Raw genomic sequence first — 7036 nt, 5'->3', positions numbered from 1 at the left:
ATCTCGGCTCACCGCAACCTCCGCCTCCTGGGTTCAGGCAATTCTCCTGCCTCAGCCTCCTGAGTAGCTGGGATTACAGGCACGCGCCACCATGCCCAGCTAATAAGGTTAATATTGTTATGTGTGAATTTGATCCTGTCATTAAGATGCTACCTGGTTATTTTGCCTGTTATTTGATTCAGTTCCTTCATCAGAAAACAACACAATGGCAGAAGTAAGTTCTTACTTATCAAGAATTCATTGAATGTATATGTGCTGAACTGTTTAATCAAAATATACAGAGCGGCTGGTTGAATAAAAAAGCAAGACCTATCTGCTCCCTTCAAGAGCACATGTATAAGGGCACACACAAACTGAACATAAAGGGATACAAAATATGTTCCATACAAATGGAAACTACAAAAGGGAAGAGTAGATACATTTATGTCAGATAAAATAATTTTCAAGAAGAAAACTATAAAAAGGGACAAAGATGGTCATTATATAATGATAAAGGAGTCAATGCAGCAAGAGCATATAACAGCTGTAAATATATATGCACTCAACAATGCAATACCCATATATATATATAAAGCAAATATTATTAAAGGTAAAGAGAGAGATAGACCCACATACAACAATAGCCAGAGTTTCTAACACCACACTTTCAGCATTAGAAATATCATCCAGGGCCGGGCGCGATGGCTCACGCCTGTAATCTCAGCACTTTGGGAGGCTGAGGCGGGTGGATCACGAGGTCAAGAGATTGAGAACATCCTGGTCAACATGGTGAAACCCTGTCTCTACTAAAAATACAAAAATTAGCTGGGCATGGTGGCACATGTCTGTAATCCCAGCTACTTAGGAGGCTGAGGCAGGAGAATTGCCTGAACCCAGGAGGCGGAGGTTGCGGTGAGCCAAGATCGTGCCATTGCACTCCAGCCTGGGTAACAAGAGTGAAACTCCGTCTCAAAAAAAAAAAAGAAACATCATCCAGATAGAGAATAAATAAACAAAGAAATATTGAACTTAGTTTGCACTATAGATCAATCGGACCTAAGCTATTTACAGAAGATCTTAAACAATGTACACTGAATGTGTACTCTTCTCTTCAACACATGGGTAATTCTTAAGGAGAGACCTTATGTTAGGCCACATACAAATTTTTAAAAATCCAAAAAATTGAAATCATGTCAAATATCTCCTCTTAGCATAATGTAATAAAACTAGAAATCAATAACAAATAATTTTGGAAGCTATACAAATACATGGAAATTAATACGTGACTGAATCATCAGTGTATAAAGGAAATGAGAAGAAAATGAAAAAGATTTTTGAAATAAATAAAAATGGAAACACAACATATCAAAACCTAGGTGATACAGCAAAAACAATACTAAGAGGAAAGTTTATAACAATAACCACTTACAGAAAAGTAGAAAAACTTTAAATAAACAACCTAATTATGCATCCTAAACAACTAAAAATCAACAAATCTTTAGTAGACCAAGAAAAGAGAAAAGACCCAAATACATACAATCAGAAATGAAAAAAGAAATATTACAACTGATATTACAGAAATTCCAAGGAAATTAGAGACTACTTGTAGGAGTTCAGTTAAGGTGGTGGGAAAATTCTAAAATCAGTAGTATTTCTATAAGTCAACAGCAAATGATCTCAAAAAATAATGTAATCCTATTTACAATAGCAACAGTTAAAATGAAAGATCAAAGAATAAATTTAACCAAATAAGTGAAAGATCTATACAATAAAAACTAAAAAACATAAATTCAAAAAATTGAAGAGGATACAAAAAGTTAAAAAATATTTTATGTTCATGAATTGGAAGACTCAATATTGTTAAAATGTCCATACTACCCAAAGCAATTGACAGATTCAATGCAATTTCTCTAAACATACTAATGACATTCTTCACAGAAATACAGAAAACTCCTAAAATTTATATGGAATTGAAAAAGACCTAGGATAGCTAAAGCTATTCTGAAAAAAATGAACAAAACTGGAGAAATTACATTTTCTGCCCTTAAATTATGTTACAGAGCTACAGTACACAAAACAGCATTGTACTATCATAGAAACAGATACACAGAACAATAGAATAGAATAATAAACTAATAAATAAATCCACGTATCTACACTGAAGTCATTTTCAACAAAGGTGCCAAAAATAGACATTGGCGAACAGTCTCTTCAATAAATGGTACTGGGAAAATTGGGTGTATATACATATGTGTGTGTGTGTGTGTGTGTGTGTGTGTGTGTGTGTAAGAATAAAACTAGGCCCCTGCCTCTTACCATATACAAAAATCAAATCAAAATGAATGGAAGACATAATCTAAGACCCCAAACTATGGCACTACTACAAGAAAACATCAAGGAAACTCTTCAGGATATTGATCTGGGAACAGATTTCTTGAGTAATACCCCAAAAGCACAGACAACCAAAACAAAAATGGACGAATGAGATCATATAAAGTTAAAAAGCTCTGCACAGCAATGAAAGCAATCAACAAAGTGAAGAGACAACCCATGGAATGGAAGAAAATATTTGCAAACTATCTATCTGAAAAGGGATTAATAAGCAGAATACATAAGGAACTTAAGTCCACAGGGAAGCATCTAATAATCTGATTTAAAAATAGGCAAATGAAGTTAGGCATGGTGGCTCACATCTGTAATCCCAGCACTCTGGAAGGCTGGGGCAGGCGGATCACCAAGTTAGGAGATAAAGACCATCCTGGCCAACATGGTGAAACCCTGACTCTACTAAAAATATAAAAATTAGCTGGGTGTGATGGCACGTGCCTATAGCTTTAGCTACTCAGGTGGCTGAGGTAGGAGAATAGCTTGAACCCAGGAGGTAGAGGTTGCAGTGAGCCAAGATGACACCACTGCAATCCAGCCTGGCAACAGTGAGACTCTGTCAAAAAAAAAAAAAAAAAAAAAGATCTCTGGTCCAGAGATCGAGACCATCCTAGTCAACAAGGTGGAACCCTGTCTCTACTAAAAATACAAAAATTAGCTGGACATGGTGGTGCACGCCTGTAATCCCAGCTACTTGGGAGGCTGAGGCAGCAAGAGAATTGCTTGAACCCAGGAGGCAGAGGTTGCGGTGAGCCAAGATCGTGCCATTGCACTCCAGCCTGTGTAACAAGAGCAAAACCCCGTCTCAAAAAAAAAAAGAATAGGCATTCTGAATAGGCATTTCTGAAAAAAAGACATGCAAACAGCAACCAGATATATGAAAATGTGGTCAACAATATAATCAAAAAATTCAAATCAAAACTACAATGAGATATCCTTTCATTCCAGTTAAAATGGCTCTAATCCTAAAGGTAGGCAATAATGAATGTTGGTTAGAGTGTCAGAAAAGAGAATCTTCATACAATGTTGGTGGGAATGTAATTACTACAGCCATTATGGAGAACATTATGGAAGTTCTTCAAAAATCTAAAAATAGAACTAACATACAATCCAGTAGCCCACTACTAGATATATACCCAGAGAAAGAAATTCAGTATATCCTTTGCTGTACTTTCATGTTTATTGCAGCATTATTCACAGTAGCCAATATTTGGAATAAACCTAAGTGTCCATCAAAGGATGCATGTATAAAGAAAATATGGTATGTATACACAGCTGAGTTCTATGCAGCTAAAAAAAAAATGAGATCCTGTCATTTACAACATGGATAGATGTAGCACCCTATACTAAGTGAAATAAGGCAGGAACTGAAAGACAAACTTTTCATGTTCTCAGTTGTGTGCAGAATGAAAAATGAAAATATTTGAATTCAAGGCCATAGAGAATCAAAAAAGGATAGTGGGAAGGCTTGTGGGAAGGGGGCAGGAGGTGGTGATGATTAATGTGTACAAGAATATAATTAGATAGAATGAATAAGATCTACTACTTGATAGCACAACAGGGTGACTGCAGTCAACAATGATTTATTATAGAGTTAAAAATAATTAGAAGTAAAATTGAAATGTTAATTACAAAAAGAAATGATAGATGCTTGAGGTGATGGATAACCCACTTACCCTGAAATAATTATTAGACATTGTATGCCTGTATTAAAGTATCTCATGTACCCCATAAATATATACACCTGCTATATACCCCCCCAAAATTTTTTTAAATAACCAAATTATTATTTGGTTCAGAGAACATTGTTAGTTGGAAAATACTTCAACAAGTGGTCATTTCAAGGCTTAAATGGGTTGAATAGGTAGTTTGGAGAGCTTTTTAAAAACAGATAAAGCTAAAATACTTAACATTGATCACATCATCTTTCATGATGCTATGATCACATAATTGCTAATATATAGGTATAATAAAAATTAATACTCAAATAATAATAAATAAAAAGTGGTCGACAACTTCTATTTCTGAGAAAGATACAGCAAATCCTAGCAGGCTATCTAGAAAAATGGTATCTTTAAAAGCATCAGAGAGCTGTGAAAAAAATGAGGAAAAGATGAATTAAATTGAATGGGAAAAAAGGGCTGTTCTGACATGAGCTTTTTATTGCAAGCTACCTTTCTTTAAGGACACTATCTTTTGTCTCTGCAGATTTGGAAAAGGACTTGATCTAGAAAGGGTAAACAGAAATCATTAAAATGAGCAGTTTTCTCCACTGAATATCTGATATGTGCAGATGCTTCACAGGAAACAAGTGGACTAGGTCAAGAGATCCTATAGGAAGAGTGAAATATACTTTAGGTTCATATGCATCAAAAATAGCACACACATACATATTTTTATTAAAACCTTAAGAAAATTTAAAAATATATATAGGACAATGTCTTAAATATTTCTGAGTTAATACAATGTCTAAATATTTGAGTGAATTAAAAGCTATGTGTAAGAATAAATATAATGAGTCTTTATCTACATATATTATTAAAAATAGTTCTTTCATATCTAGAGAGAAAATAATGTTTAGCCTTAAATTCTGTATCCAGTCAAAATTTATTGAATGAAGACATTTTAAGATCTACAAGAACTCAGAAAATTTGTTAACAGAATCATCCTAGATCATTACTAAAATATGTATTCTTGCAAAGACAAAATTAAACCCAAGAGGAATTTGTTAGAGCAAAAGCAAAACTCAGAAGAGGTTGAATTTCCATAAGTGAAGGAATAAAGAAGTTGGCAAATCCTATCACACACAAAATACGTGGGGTAGGGAAGGAGAGAAAAACATTTCCACACAAAAGAAAACAAAAGTATAAAACAGTACAGAATTTCTGATAACAACAATTTCAAGTTTCTAGAAATTGATGAAAGGCATACAATAAACTTGTAAGTATTTTAAAATAAACTGATAATTCTTAGGATAAGAGCAAGTAGGAATCTGCTTGTTCATTGCTGGGACCTGTTAATATTCTTGATTCTCACACCAAATTGTTAAGAACTACAGTTTTACCAGAGCAGATTTGGATGCAAAAGCAAGCAGCTGTGCTGCCAGAGTGTGCAGATTCAATCTGGCATATGGTTTGGAGGCAAAACCCCAAGGTTTAACTAAAAGTGGTAGAAAGTATATGGGGAAAGCACCTTGCTTCTAGTATCCAGAGTTATGATCTTGATTAGGGTAAAATAGTGGACCAACCAGAAACAGACCGATCCTGGAAATGAGAAAGAGTCATAGTATATCAGATTGAATTGTATCCTCCCAAAATTTATATTTTAAAGTCCTGACTTTTAATACATCTCACAATGTGGCTGCATTTGAATATAAGATCTTTAAAGAGATGATTAAGGTTAAATAAGATCATATAGGTGGGCCGTGATCCAAGAAGATTGATGTCTATATAAAAGGAGCGAGAGACATAGAGGATGTGTTCACACAGAGAAAGGGCCATGGGAGTACACAAGACGGCAGCCACCTGCAAGCAAAGGAGAAAGGCCTCAGGAGGCAATGAACAAACAAGCATAACAATACTTTGATTTTGGAGTTCTAGCCCCCAGAACTGTGAGAAAATAAATGTTTGATCTTTAAGCCACTCGCTGTGTTATTTTTCTATGGTAGCCCTAGAAAACTGATATATACTGAATTAAATAAGCTCTAAGACATCCCTGTTTTTTTGAAACTATACTGCTGCAAAGGAGAGACACTGAAGAGAACAGTGAATACTGAAATCAAATAATTTTTAAAGAATTGAATCAATTCTGAATATGCTTCTCAGCCCACAGATAGATCCATCAATATTGAATAGAAGCCTCTCAGGTTTGATGAGCTTGAACAAAACTTCAGCTCAAAGTATTAGCCGACAACTAAGTAATGTGTTATATTGGGCGATGCCTCAGAAGTTGTTCTAAGAGATAAAAATGAAAAACAATAATAATAGTAAATAGCAGGGGCCATCTTTTTTTTTTTTTTTTTTTGCGGGGGGGAGGAGAAAGATTTTGCAGTTTAAGTCTAGGCAACTTACTTAGAAATTAAAAATAACTGAAAAAAAATTAAAATACAGAGTTGCTTTAATTAATTATCTAAAATGTCCAATTTAAGGGAAATGGGCAGTATGGTTGAATAGGATGTTTTAGCCTCATACCCCAAAGGAAACATCAATTTTGACAACCATCCACTGAAAAGAATAACTTTGTAGACTCTGAGGTCTAACGTAGAGGTTTTAAGCACCACAGTGAAACCAAAAATGTGAGTAAATACATAAAACAGGCATTAATTAACATAGAAGTTTCATTTTACCCACATTACTCCTCCCCCAAGGTGTTACAGTTTGATGCTAAGAGAGGCCCCTTTGGCCTGCAATTTCTCCTACAGGGAAAGGTGAGTGCAAAATGAGCACCCAGCTCAAACAGTCTTTTGACAAACTGTCCAGGAGGTCCATTTCTGTCTCTTCCCACATGGAACACTGAGAGAATCATCAAAGCTGAATTGTCTGAGGGCTGGCAATTTTTTGAGGGCAAGAAGTGAGCGAATGAGTGGGATTACACAGCAGGCAGTGTTCAGTTGTAAACATCAGGCCACAGATTCTGCTAACAGAGTCACAGACTTCACCAAGAAGTGTCCTTT

The sequence above is a fragment of the Cebus imitator genome, unplaced genomic scaffold (assembly GCF_001604975.1).
Source record: "Cebus imitator isolate Cc_AM_T3 unplaced genomic scaffold, Cebus_imitator-1.0 Scaffold182, whole genome shotgun sequence".
NCBI lineage: Eukaryota > Metazoa > Chordata > Mammalia > Primates > Cebidae > Cebus > Cebus imitator.
Note: the sequence above shows the minus strand (reverse complement) of the source record.